The sequence below is a fragment of the Apis laboriosa genome, unplaced genomic scaffold (genome assembly GCF_014066325.1).
Source record: "Apis laboriosa isolate Shangri-la unplaced genomic scaffold, ASM1406632v1 scaffold39_cov144, whole genome shotgun sequence".
NCBI lineage: Eukaryota > Metazoa > Arthropoda > Insecta > Hymenoptera > Apidae > Apis > Apis laboriosa.
Window position 1 is genome coordinate 1,655,751 of NW_025223140.1, and position 15,734 is coordinate 1,671,484.

Below are 15,734 nucleotides of genomic sequence, written 5' to 3' on the forward strand. Positions count from 1 at the left end.
GTTTAGTAAAAATGTACAGGTTTTTAACAAAATTTATATTTTCATATTATAATCATCTATTTATATAATATGATTTTTTTAATTAATTATAATCATCTGTTTATAATATATTTAAATATATATAAATTGATGATTCTAGTGTTAAAGATAATATTTTTATTCAAAATTTACATTTTCAAATACAAATCATATTTTCAAATACAAAATCAAATATATAAAATAATAAAAGAGATAAAAGAGATTTGTTAATTTTTATTATTTCAAGATACAGAAAATGTTAATCTACATTTTTATCAATAATACATAATCGAAATCTTATCAAATTTTAAAAATAGTTAAAATTTAAAACAATGTTAAAATTAAAATAGTTAAAACAATGAACTATCGTTCCAATAAAAATTAAGAATCTCTTAAACATTGTTTTCAAAATATGTCTCAAGCGTTTTCGATGTTAAACTTGAATTTTAAAATTTAATTCGAACAAAATATTGCTAAATTTCAATAAAAAGAATTCTATGAATCGTTTTCTATCAAAATTTTATTTTTTTGAAAAAATTTCGACTAAAAAGTCATTGTTAATATGAAATTTTATAATATTATATGTATTAATTTATTATATATATATTATTATTATTATATATATTAATTTTATGTTAAGTTTGTTTAAATATTAAAAAATTTTTTATTTATTCAAATCAAAGAACAATTATAAAAAATGAAAATTCGAAAATTGTGACAAGATTAACACCGGAACGTTAAATTTTCTGAAAAAATTATATTTTTTATATTTTATTTTCTTTTTTCTTGTTATTGTAATCTAGAATATAATATTTTGTTTCCTAAGAGAGGGCCCTTATATTCCAAAGGAACTTGCTTCGATGAAATATCAAGATCGTTGAAAAAGATACTTGATTAAGATTTCATCATTGATCAAAGAAAGCAAATTGGTAATTTCTTTAATAAATCACTTACATAAAAGCAAACATTAATAGATCAAATAACTGTATAAAAAAATCATACGTCATAAAAACAAAGAAAAAGAGGAAAATATGATAAGTATGACTTAAAGACTTTGTACACATTTATTTTTTTTATCATGTTCATATACAATTTACATGAACATTTATCAGTATTTTCGACGACTGATTATTTACATAAATCGTAGGAATTTTACGATGAAATCTTAATCAAGATAACCGGAGCAATTTCAATGAAGAAGTATAATACAAAAATTTTTATGTTAATTTCTGGAAATTAATTTGAAAATTCGAACAAATTTCTAGAAATTGTATTGTATTATGAATGCGTTATTTAGGGTTCTAATTGTGTAAAGAGCAAACTCGCATGACCATCTTTTCTTTCCCTTTTAGGCAGGGTTAAACGTTGAGACTGATAGATTTTAAATTAATCGTAAGCGTATTTTTATTCATCGCCAAATGATATCACATTATAATAAAAAATTGACTTATTGCAATGAAGGATTTATTTAAATTTTTGCGATATTATTCAATCTGTAGATTACTATTATATATAAAATTATATATACACGGTGTTAATATATTTGTGAAACATCTTTGAAAAATCGATTCTAGAAATCTTATTAAGTTATAAGCAACTTAACTTTGTGTTAGATAAAATTAAATGCAAAGTAAGACATTATTTCTGTTACATCATTAGCTTATTTTGCCTTTGTTTTGCTTCATTTAATAAAAACTTCAATCATTTATAATTTAATAAGTAAGCCTCAATTGATATTTTTGTATATAATACCAATTTTTATATTTACCACTTGGAATTGTCTTTTTTGTATCGTAAAAATATTTTAACTATATAAATATTCTCCTCCTTATATTATATATATAATATATAATATTATATTATATATATATTATATATATATGAAAAACATTTAACAAAATTATTTCCAATATTTATTTTATAATTTCATACTTTTAAACTACAAAGTTTTTTATACAAAATGTCTCATTTTAATAATTTTCTTATATTATTTTGTTTTATTTTCTTGTATTTATGTATTAATATTTCATCTATGTATTAGAGTATTTAAAGTATTGGAGTAATCTACAGATTAAGTATATATTTAATAAATATTTTGAAATGTTCCTTGTGATTAATTTGGCGATTAGGACCATCTTTTATCCCTTTCAGGCAGGGTTCAAGATAAATAATATAATGGTTACGATTAAACATTATCAAAGCGCGCCGCGTATTATCGCAAATATAAAGAACCATGCGCAGTAAATGGCCCTGATACGAGATGGATTTAGATTGAGCACCGTAGCATGACTAACTTTATTTATCCCTTTTAGGCAGGGTGAAACATATTACTATAAGAATAGCTTCGGCGCAGAATATAATCGGCCCGATTATAATTATATATTTCTTATTATTAACATCGCTAATGAACAGCTGATGTTTTATATATTTCGTTGAATATGGAAGATGTGGTTTTATGGAAAATAACGATTATGTAATTGAATTGATTAATACTTGTTAAATATATTCATTAATCGATTCATTAAAAATTGAAATAATGTAACCACATGTTATGCAGGGTGTCTTGAAAGGAAACCTAATACAGTAAATCCCTATATCTTATTATTGATGTATGTAGTTATTGATTGTAGTGCAAAAAATGGATAATTTCTATTTCTATTTTTCATTCATCAGAAAATTATTAAAATTTTGTTAAAATTACAATATTGAAAATTTTTATTAATATAAAATATTAAAAGATTTTTAAGAGAAGAATTAATCAAAGAAAATTTTTTTTAAATAAATAAAAAACATTTGCTATTATCTAAGGGTTTTACTGTAATTTTAGATACTATCAACTTGTTTGCCAAATCATTTGAATGAATATTATCATATATATTATAAATTTTAATTCATTCATTATTGACACCTTGTATATGATCGATTAAGTATTAATAAAAATTAATACTTATCGATGTACACAACGAATTTATATAATATGATGAAGCTTAATGTACTTATTGTAAAATGGTTTTACTCTTATTCTAAAATAAGTATTATCCCTATGTTTACGCAATTGCAATTACGACTCTCTACAAGTCCCTTTAAGGCAGGGTGTAAGACTCGAAATGTATAATTTCATATAAATTTCTACAATGTAGACGTTTGCAATTTACGTTAACAATAAATATTATTGATTCAATGCAATTTGGATTTCATATTTATTTTATTTTTAATTATCTTTTTTATTTGTATTTTTAAATGTAATTATGATTTTTTTTCAATTTTTCACTTATATCACATTCATCTAACCGATAATAATTAAGCTACTTAAATAACCTATTTTATCTAAATTATTTAACAATTAATAATAACAATAAAATTGATAAAAAATTTCATTGATATTAATTGATATATAATTGATATATAATGATATATAATTTATAATATAATAGGAATATAATAATAGGAATATAATAGGAATATAATAATTAGGAAAAAAAATTATTGCTTATTGAAAATTAAATTTTAAAAAGATAGAATCTAAGAAGAGATAACACATAGGACTTTTTTTTTTTAATTTTAAAATTAAAAATTTTTGGCCATCCATCAAAAATTTTTAATCAATTTTATGATTTTAAGAGATAATATATAATAATAATTTAAGAGGAAATGATATGAAAATTATTCAAGAAATTTTATGAACAGAAATTTATGTTTTTTTATTATTATATTTAAATTTGTATTAATAATATATATTATTTGTATTATTTAATATATTTAAAAAAATGTAGTTTGGAAAATTATTTTGATATTTCTAAAAATAAAAATATTAATCATATATTTATCATTAAAATACTTATCTCTTATAAGTTTAAATATTTATCTCTTAATTTTGTAAAAAATAAAGGGAGATTCTATCTCTGTTATATTTCTCATTAGTATTTAATCATTAGTGCCATCTTTTTGGAATGTGCTCAAACTTATACAGCTTAAATATCTTTTGCTATTAACTCCATCTGTTCAAAAAATATTGAACTTCTTATAGTTGCCAACAATAGAATAAATAAAATCGACATATATTTTTCTTTAAATAGATTCTTATAATTTAATTCTTACTTAACATCTGTGATTTGATGTCTCTAATATTCCAGATTTTATATTATTAATGCGTTATGTGTTAGACAATAAATTATTTTATTGTCGGTAACTGTATAAAGAACTTTAATATTTTTTCAGTAGATGGAGCCACTAATTTAAATCTATTAATCTTATGGATAACAGGATATTAGTTTGATTTTTCAAAGAAATAACGCAAGTAGTTAATTGTAATTTAAGATAAAAATAGAGCATTTTTTTATTCAATACAAAATTAAATTATTTATAATTTAAAAAATTATAATTATAATTAAATTATAATTTAATTATAATTATAATTATTTATATTATATATTTATAATTATTATAATTTTAAATTATAATTTAAAAAATAAGCATCAACAAACATTTTTGCATATCAATTTTTGTGTTTGTTTTAGTTTTTACATTCATTTTAAATTTTATATTTTGTTTATATTTTTTTATATATAAATATTCAATATATATGAATATCCTTATCTATCTATCTATCTAATAAAAATGTAATAGAAATATATAAAAATATAAATTAAAACAAAAAATAATAAGATGCAATAAAAATCCAAATATGGACAACTAGTATGTATATTTTTTGCATTATAATAACCATTATACATAAATGTTATTACAATATAGAAACATAAACCTTAATATTTCATCCATTAACATTTTACAACATCGTCAGTATGATACATATCTCAATTTCGAGATTATTATTATGTTTTCCTAAGATAAATCTCTTTGCTTATGCCTTGTAAATACTCGTTAACCTATTCGGATTCGAGTGAAGGTTGTTCAAGAAAACGTTTACATCTCATTGAATAAAATAATCTCTTGTTGCACGTGATAGCAACGGACAAAATTCAAATTCGTATCTTTTAATTAAATCGTTACAATTCGTTACTTCATCATTAAAGACTTCCATTCCATCGAAATCCATTTTCAATATTTTATTGGAAAATGTATAATGTGCTGCTCTAGCATACGGTAATTAGAGTTCTATAGTTTTCAATAATCTAACTTCGAAAAAGAACGATCGCGAGGTTATTACAATCTTTGTTACTCGATGCTGGTTACTTACTTTCTAAATAAATATTTTTTTTATCATCTTTATAGCAAATCTTCGAACTTTTGAACTAACAAACTTTCGAGAAAAATTTATTTAAATAACAATATTAAACAATATTAAATCTCATGATCATTTTATTATTTTTTACAATTTATTTTTTTTTTCATTTCTCAATGAAATTTGGTATAAAAATTTTCGAGAAAATTATTTAAATAATATTAATAATATCAATAATGATATAATATAACGAATCCTGGATTATTTAATTATTTTTCAAAATTTATTTCTCTTATTTCTCGAAATTTTTGGCGCCTCTTTTATTAACTTTTTTTTTTTTATAATTTTGAAGTATATAGGAAGTATTTTAGGGATGATAACTCTTATTACTGTTAATAGATCGACCATCCAAAAGATTGAAAACCAACAGATTTAAATACAATAATTACATAATGTATCAAAATTCCTTTAAAAAAAAATTTTATATTTCTATTATAAATAATTACATACATAATAAAGAAATAATTTGTTTCCTTTTATATGTTATTTTTGTTTTTTTTTTTTATGTTTAAAGGAAGACACAAGCAGGAATGAAACGTGAAAAAAAAAATGAATTTACCTCACAATTTAGAAATCCTAGAAATAATTCTCGCATCACATTCTTCGTATATACTTAATTTTTCTTTTCTTTTCTTTTTTTTTTCTTTTTTTTTTTTTTCTGCAACACGATATATGTATAAAGCATTCTGAGCGACATATCGACGTATTTACGTCTTTTCTTTTTTGTATGTTTATTATTACACAAAAATATGCACACACAATCTAGTACACGCTGATTGTCGAAGGAAAAAGTAACAATTTTATGCAACTTTTCATTTCTTATTCATCCCTTACACATCTTTTAATACGGTAAGAATACTCATTTTGGCACACAGACTATTACAACGGTATAATTGTCTTTTTGTGAATTTCCTTTGGTGACGTAGAAACAGAGTGTATTCTAATATTTTCTTATTCTTATTTAATCATCGAAATTTTTTTGTTATAGCGTTATAACAGGGTAATAAGATGTAAAATTTTTTGATTAACGATCAGAAAATTGAAATTTAATTTGATCAATAAATTTGTGAATTTGTTGCAAATAATTTAAAAATTGTTATTTTTATTAGTTTACTATTACTAGTTTTATAAACTTTTGTACAATCGTTTTTTTTGGTAATTTAATTGTCGTTTGAAAAGAAATAATTTTTGTATTTTAATAATTACTTGAATAAAAAAAATTCAAATAGATTTGGGAAAATTGAGAAATAATTATTATTATTTTGTAAGAATTCTTTCCCTAATTTGCATATTTATGAAAATCATTTTATTCATATAAAATATAAAGAATTAATTTATGAAATAAGATTAAGGAAAGAATTTAAAATGATTGATATGATGAAGTTTTGAAAGATCAAAACCCTTGTGTTATCATAAAAATTAATTTCAGAGAAATTGAAAATTTCCAAAATTCTTTTCACTATTAAAAAATACTTATATAATTTTGGTTATTTTGATTCCATTTTATTATGCAACAATTGATTATTACTATAAAAACAATCAGATAAAAAGTTTATAATTTTTAAAAATTTCGTAATTTTTTATAATTTTCAATTTCATTCTATTTTTTTTTTTTTTTTTTTTTAATTTATTCCATGTAATATCATTGGATCCATTTAAATATGAGCGAAATTTCATTTTTGGAAATTTAATTATCGTCGAAGAGATAACTTTTTAATTAGTTTAAAGAATTTAAATAAAATAATTAATCGTGAGTAATACGAGCCCTAAATTTTCTTATAATTTTTGAAAGAAGAAATTTTACAAAATGGACCCAAAATATTAAGATTGTATCAAGAGTTAATCATATCAATAAGCAACAATTTTAATTTATCCTTTTTTTAAAAAAAATTCGTCGAAAGAAATGAAGTTTTTGAAGAGAAAAACTTTCAACGTTTCTTTAATTTTCATATAATTCGAATGAAATCTAAAAATCGAGATATTCGTTAGTTTCGAAATTTTTAGATTGAAATTTAATTTATTATCGTGTAAATATGCATGTATTTTATTAACAAATTACGTTGCTACGTCACCATATTTAATCCTTCGCATTGAAAATGTATTATAGAATGTTACAAAAGAAGAAATCAAAGATTTAAAGGAGTCATAATATTCAATAGAAGAAATAAAAAAAAAGTGTTTATTCAACATAGCTTCTGAAATCAATACTTTTTATTATAAAATGTATTTCGTCTTTTTATAGAAATAATTTATGGCAGGTCTTATTCGAATAAAAATTTAGAATAATTCGAATATCTTATTATTTTTACCTTAGAAATGTTAATAGAAAAGATAACTTTTAACTTCATTTTCTGCAAAAAATTTTTCACTCATTTTTTATTTAATTTGTTCAATTTATTTTAGAGAAAGAGAAAGAATAAACACGTTAAGTAATTTCTCATTTCAGAAAGTTATGAATAAAATTGAATATTGATAGTATTTTTAAAAATTAAAAATACACAATATTTTATTTAAACACAATAAAACTCTGAGTCTCGTATGTCATCTTTTTTTAAATTTACTTTGTATTTGAAAAAATACACTTTATAAACTTTTATCGTTTTATATAAAATATCGAATAAAACTGTATCTATTTAAAATTTGTCCAGGAAACAATTTGTAATATCCAAAAATTCTTCTATTCTCCTCACTAACTTTTATATTTCAATCAAATGATAGTTCACGTTCGATTAAATTTAATATACTGCCAATATATTCCATTTCTTTAAATTATTTCAATATTCAATATCATATCGATAAATTAATCGAATGTGAAATTATATAGACATTATTATATAAATTATATAGATTTTTGCTGTAAAATCAATTTCAGATCCTACGTTGATTAAACATTTCTTAATCTTCTCACCCGCCTCCATAATTGAACATTGAACCTCTTAAATATCCGATTTTCTAACATCTTTTTACACATACGATGAGTTAAGATCACATCATGGTGAGAATAATCTCTTTTTTCAGTGATTCAGATTCACACTTGGATTGGAAGATGAGAATTAACGGCAGAAAATGTTCGCATTAGGCCAAATTATTTAATTTGCATCTGCTCGTTTCCCTTGAAACGAGAACGTTAAGAGGATTATTTATTCACATCCGAACCACTCTTAATATGTACACTCATACACGCACGCATATACGTACACAAGTAAGTACATACATACATATATATACTTTATACACAAGCGGTATAATGTTAAATGCACAAGTGAAATTTTCTTGTTGGTTGAAAAAGAAAAAAAACTGCTAGCAGCCATATTAATGCCACTACCTGTGATATTAAGCGTCCAAGAAAGTTCTGTCGTTTCTTTTATTTGATGGAGGAATGTATGCAGGGTGTAACATTAATTTACATATTCAAGTAATGTTGAATTAAACATATATTCTATAGATTTAAACGAGAAAAAAATAAATTAAAATATCGTGTAAATATAGGTCGTTTAAAGCTTTATTATTATTAAAAAGTTGTGACAAAAATATGAAATATATAAAGGAACAATAGCAAACACACAATTATTGCTATATAATTTAAGAATCAACAATATTTATGTTCACTTTATTTAATCAACTATTATTTAAATTTATTTAACAAATTTCAATTAAAATTTTTATTATTTTATTATTTTAATTATTATTATAATATTGTATTTTATATTCATAATCAGTTTTGACATTAATAATTTTTATCTTTCTTAGGATAATAAAATTAGGCTTTTTCTAAATCTTAAAACTTTATTTAAAAGATGAATTGTATATATTTTATATTGTGTATAGAATTATTTTAATATATATTCTAGAAAAAATAAAAAATGCTATAAGATAAAATTTTTTGAGATAAATGATTGTTGAGACTTCGTCTTTAAAATCATGTTTAAAATAAAAAATAAAAAAAGATGTTGAAAAAGAGTTTTTTACTTTTCAAGATTGTGGATCTTTTATGAAATGGATATTTATAATTATTTTCCTGCTTCAAACAAAGTAAACATGGTTATTTTTTAATGAATAGAAATTTGTCTTCTACGTTTGTTGCATTTTTCTTTTCACATGGAAACGACAAAATTTTTTTATCTGCTACTTGATATATTCATTTATCATATTTATTACATTAGACATATAACAAAATGTTAATTTTGTAGCGAATTTAATGCACGAAATTAAATTGTAATTAATGTTCGATAAAATGTAAATGGATTATTAGATTAAACATAGTGAATTTGCATAATCGTAAAAGTCAATTTGCATCATAATCATGAAAATATATGTTCATTTCATTATTGTATTATAAATTGTTATTACAAGCAATCTTTGTAATTTCAATATTTTATGATTAGAAAGATTATGAAGATAATACGTAAAAATAAGGATAAATGACAGAGAATAATGTAAAACTAAAAAAAATATATAAATTAATCATTTTTTTTCTTATTTTTTGGATATTGCTTCAAATTTTCAGTTTTATGAAATAAATAAATAGTATAGAGTATCATTAATAATTTAACAAATGATAAACTTAAAATTGTTTTTCATATATCGATACAAGAAAAATTATCTAGAGAATGAAATTAATTTTAAAATAAAATAATTTTTGAAAGTTATGGTATTCTATCATCAAATAACTGAAATAAATATCAAATCAGATGACATAAATACAAAAAAAAAGTGAAAAAAATTAATAAAGAAATTAAAAAAAAAATTAATTTAAAAATTTAATGAAATTTAAATTTAATATCTATCATTGTAATTTAATTTTTTTTCTATTCCATTTATTTTATTTATCTAAGTAAACCTGAAAAATAAAAAATTATTTAATTATTATGGCGAACTTCTACACCATTTTCAACTTGACATTAAATTTTCCGATATCAATGATATTTATTTCATCAGAGGATAAAATATTACATTTTCTAATAATTGTTATTTTAAAAATAAAAAATTTAATGATTAATTACTTCAATAATTTTTTTTGCTGGTAATCACTTTTTCAAAAAATATTATATTGAATTATTAGGTATTCCAGTATTTTAGATTCCAAATAGAAAAACTTGATGAATATTTCTTTTAGAAAATATTCGATAAATATGTTCTATTAAAACAAAATGAAAGTTGTTTCAACAAAATGACGGCCAATAAATACGAACGAATCTACAATTATACTTGTAACTCTACGTTCTTGTGTTAATGATTATTACTCATACAATTTTATTTGCCATCTAAGAATTTGCAATTAAATTTGAGATTTTTACTTTTCTATTGTTATATGATTAAGAAAAATCTGTTTCTCTTTTTTTATTTTTTGGTTTTTACGAAATCAATGATCTTTTTTATTTTCACTAATTCTACGAGATATAAGTGTTGGAAAAAATCGACGAGAAGGGTCGATGGTGGATTGTACGACGCAAATACAATTTTTGAAAGCTTCAATATATTTTCAACCTTCGAGAATTAGCCATTCCTATAAAAATTTTCTTTTAAAGAGTGCTATATTTTACAGGTTTAACTTATTTAATTTATCTATCAACAATTTTAAAAGATATTAAGATTCATATTCAGAGATATAATTATGAGATTTTTTAAACGATTTTAATAATTTTGTTTAAAAAATTTGATATCAAAAATTTGATTTTAATTTGTATGGAGAATGAAACAATTCAATATAAAGATAAGAGAAAGATTGTTTTCAAGAATGTATTACAATATAAAAATCATTAATTTGTTTTTTTATTAAATGCAAATTAAGAAAAAATAAAAAAGAAAACAAATAATATTCTAAACAAATAAAAATGTAATAGCTTAGTGTTTGAATAAAACATTACAAAAATAACTTTTATTTGTTCAGTCGAAAAAATAATTTTGATTTTAAACAGTATAATTTCAATTATTATTTAGTGTAAAAAAAAAATAATTTAAGATTTATATTACATTCATTGGCAATGATTACCAACATAAAAAAAGAATTATATAATTAAAACAATATCAGATATCTTTATATTCATACATAAAAAGAAAATTTTAATTCTATTAATTAAAGATTTTAGTACAGGACTTTAGAAAAACTTGTAATTAATAATGAACTGCATAATCATTTATATTGGACTTTAATAAACTTCAAACAATATTATATAATGCCAAAGAAATAGATTTAATGTGAAACTTATTGCCAATAAAAAACTTTGGTTTCTTGTCGTAAGAAATTAGCTTTTGGTTGTAAAGTTTGCCAAGATTTTTTTGCACGAATTGTATCGAATTCCATCAACTTTTATTTTTATTTGATGAAAACAATGTTGATAATTTAGAAAACCAAATATTGAGAATATGTATGGTAAAAATTAGAAACAAATCTGAAACATATAATTAATTATAATTTTACAATTTACTTGTGTAGATTATAAAAATACATAAATATATAGATATAAAAAATATTATTAAATTAAAAATAAATTTTTTTTTTACTTAATGTGAATATGTAGTTTACTATATACTTAAATGTGATATATGTAGTTTACTATATATTGTTAATAAAAGATTTGATAAAAAATTACAAAAACTTTTGAAAGATTAATATTAAATTGAGAAGATAATTAAGTAATACAACTCTAGAATTATGAAGTTTATTATTTTCTATATTACTACTTATTTATCCTGTCTTGTCGTATAAATCTCGTTTTAAAGATATTTTTCAAAGAAAATTTGTTAAACTTAGAAACAGTTGATAAGATAAATTGTAAAATGAAAACATGAGAAAAGAAACGTGCAATCTTGTAACATATTAACATTTTGTAACAACAAAATTATTAATTTGCTTTGTTAATTCTTATTTTGTATCAACATGATAAATTTATTTCAATATTTTGGAAATGGGGGCATATAAAATAATAATATATAACAATCACAAAATCAACTTGTTACTTTATATAAACTATTACAGAACATAATAAATAAATAAAATAACATACAAATTTATATAACATACGATAAATTTAATTAATAAAATTAATTATATATCGCTTTATCACATTTTTCGAAATTATTCATTTCGTGTAAATCTCTTTTCATATTTAACAATCTAAAAAAAAAAAAATTACAAACAAAAAATTAGAAAATTTATAAACGAAATTCGTGAATTATTTAATTTCTTTCCATATTTATCACAATCAAAAATATTCTCTGAATATGATCTTTAAATTTTTGGAGAATCATTTTGCGACAAAAGCCTGTTCTTTCCTTTCTCCTGAGAAGAAGATCAATCATTTCTTGAGGACGGCTGCCTTTAGAATAATAAGAAAAATAGTATGTGTTTATTAGTAAAAATTCGGCGTAAAAGATGAAGAATTGACGAGATAGAAATTTGGTCGAGTATCGATGGATAAAACAATTCAATTCATCAAATTACGCTTAATTATCGTTTTATGTATGTGATTTCTAATATTTATTATGCTAAACTAAATAATATTTATCGTAATATATATCACTAATAACGCGTATTATTCGATATTACAAAGTATGCACGTATGAATTATAACCTAAAAGATAAACGTTATCTTTCACAAATTATTCACGTTTCAATGCAATTGTCATTTCAATATCATTTTCTTTTCTTTCTATATAGACAATATATGTTTTGTTATTTTTCTTTTCTTCTTTTTTTTTTTTTTATTTGATCGACTGATAAACCGAGAGATACTTTGTTGATATTCGTGTATACGTTTAATTGAGAACATTGCAGTAAGAGGGCAGATCCATCTTCCATCTTTAATAGTTTTTGAGTTATTAATACATTTTATGTATCTAATCGAAATATATAAATTCTATATTCTAAGATACAAATAATTTTTTAGAAATTTTGAATTGTTTTGTGAAATGTAAAAGAGAATGCAAATTCTTTTTCTCTCTTGCATCTAACAAAAGATGATATTTTTGATTAATAAAATAATGATAAATGATGTGTTGTATTGTCTATTAACTATTGTCTATTCTATTATTTTTTTTATAATTTAGTAAAAATTAAAGACAACTTTAAATTTGAATAATTTACCAAAAAGTGAATAAAATTTTATCACTAGCTAGAAAAAATTTATCACTTATTGTGAAAACATTTATTTTTTTCAATTAGTGTCATTTTTTAAATAGATTAGATTAGATTATTAGGTAATAATTTTAGATAATAATTTAAGTAATAAACAATTTTTTTTAATTTATATTAATTTTACAAATTTTACAAATGAATGTGCCACATTCTCTTGCAAAGTTCTCGAATTCAAATTTTATTAAATATATATTAGAACATATACTAGAAATAATTAAGAAGCTTTATAGAAGAGAATTTATAATTATTTTTAATATCTTCATGATCAAAATATTCTATTTCATATATTAAAATATTTTACTATAAAACATTTTAAACAATTTTGATAATACAAGAACATGTTATATAAAAATAAAGAATATAGAAATAAGTTTTTGAGATCAAAACTCTATAATTTGAGATTATAAATTTTATTTCATGGAATAGAAGAAATTAAAGAAGAAATTCAGATTTGAATATTATCATTTATAGAAAATTTTTCTATAAAATTTATTATATTAACCAAAAATCTCAGTATAACTACAATTAGAAAATTAATTGTAACATTTTGAAAATAATTATGTGATATCGAATAAAATTTTTGTTTATATCTTTTTCCAAAAAGTTTCTTAATCTTTATTTCAATTTGTTTCAAATTGAACAGAATTACACGTTTGCTTCGTATATTTTCCATAATTTGAATTAATGAAAGTTAAATTTTTTTTCGACGAAAAAAATTCTATCCTTTCACAAGTTAATTATCAATTGTAATTCTTCTTAAACGAATTTTCGTTCGAGCCATCGTTTCGACAATAATTAACAATTCATCACTATTATAAGTATCCAAAATTTTATTCACGACTTTTTTTTTCTTTTCTGGCAAAATTATAAGAGATACCTTTTAAATTGTTATTTAATTATTATTTCTAAAAGGCGAGGTTTCAGAAGCTAGGACTTATAAGATTAGACGACGAAACATTTGCCAATGTTCAGATCCATCCTTTGACACTTTGATTGCGACTAAATCTAAAATGGTGATGAGATCTAAAATAGCGGCATCGATAAGTTCTTCTCGAACAATATTGTCGCGACAAAAGCTGTTCTTTCATTGGTATACGTCGACGTTGATGCGCATCTTATGGACGTAAAATAGTTTATTCAAATGAGTTTCAAGAGAAATCAAACAATTTTATCCATTGATGAATCGATCAAGCTTTATGTTATAGATATTATTTGTTTCGATTTCAATTGTGTTTAAAATACAAGTATAAATTGTGTATATCAATAGGAAAATTGTCACGATTATTATAAAAAACTATTTTAATAATTGTTTCATTGATTGTTTGAAAAAAAAAATTAATTCTATTCGCGTACACAAAGAAATTAAAATTTAAAAATTACTTTTTCTTACATTGTTTTTTTATTATTAATTTTATTCAATATTATTTTATTGCATGAAAATCTTGTTTGAGATCATAAATAGTCAAAATAAACAATCAAAGTATATATTTATTATGATATATCTATAATTTTATCATTAAATTTTACGTTTCAATTTCTATAAAATTAATTGACAAATGATAATTACTTCTGTGATTAATATTCATAAAAATTAAAAAATATTGTAACTATATATGATTTAAATTTAAATCTATTTAAAATTTGAATGTATTCAAAAAACAAAAAAAAAAAAAAATTCAATTATTACATTTGAAGAATAAAATAGATTCTTTTAATATTTAATCTAATGATGTTTCATATAAATAAAATTCATTTTTAAGTGCAAAATATTTATCGTGACGATATTCTTGTTAATACACGAAGTCCAACATTTCCTGCATTTTTTCTCTTAAATATCAGAATAATATAATTCTTTCTCATGTGACATTGATAACAACAATTATTCTGGCTATTTTTCTAACGATCAATGCTTCGTGTAATAAATATTTAATTCGAAAGATTTCTTCACGAGTATCTTCCTTGGGAAAAAGGAATCGAGTAATTCACTCATTTAATAACTACTTACGTTTTCTCTAAATTGGAAGACACTTTTGCAACGAAAATTATAACCATTCTACATTTCTCGGTAATAAAATCAAATTTACACAATCGAGAAATCATATATAATTAGAGAAAGAAAAACGATAGATATAATTTCGTTTTTTTCAATTATTTACAATTTTTTTTAATTAATAATTAATAATTAAGCTTGTTCTTAATTAGAAATCACACGAATAACAAAGAGAGAAAAAAATAATTTATTCAATTTCGAGCATTAATAGGAATCAAAAATATCAAAGTCTTTACAAAGTCTACTTATAATTTGAAATAAAATTGTAAATATACAATAGCGTTCCA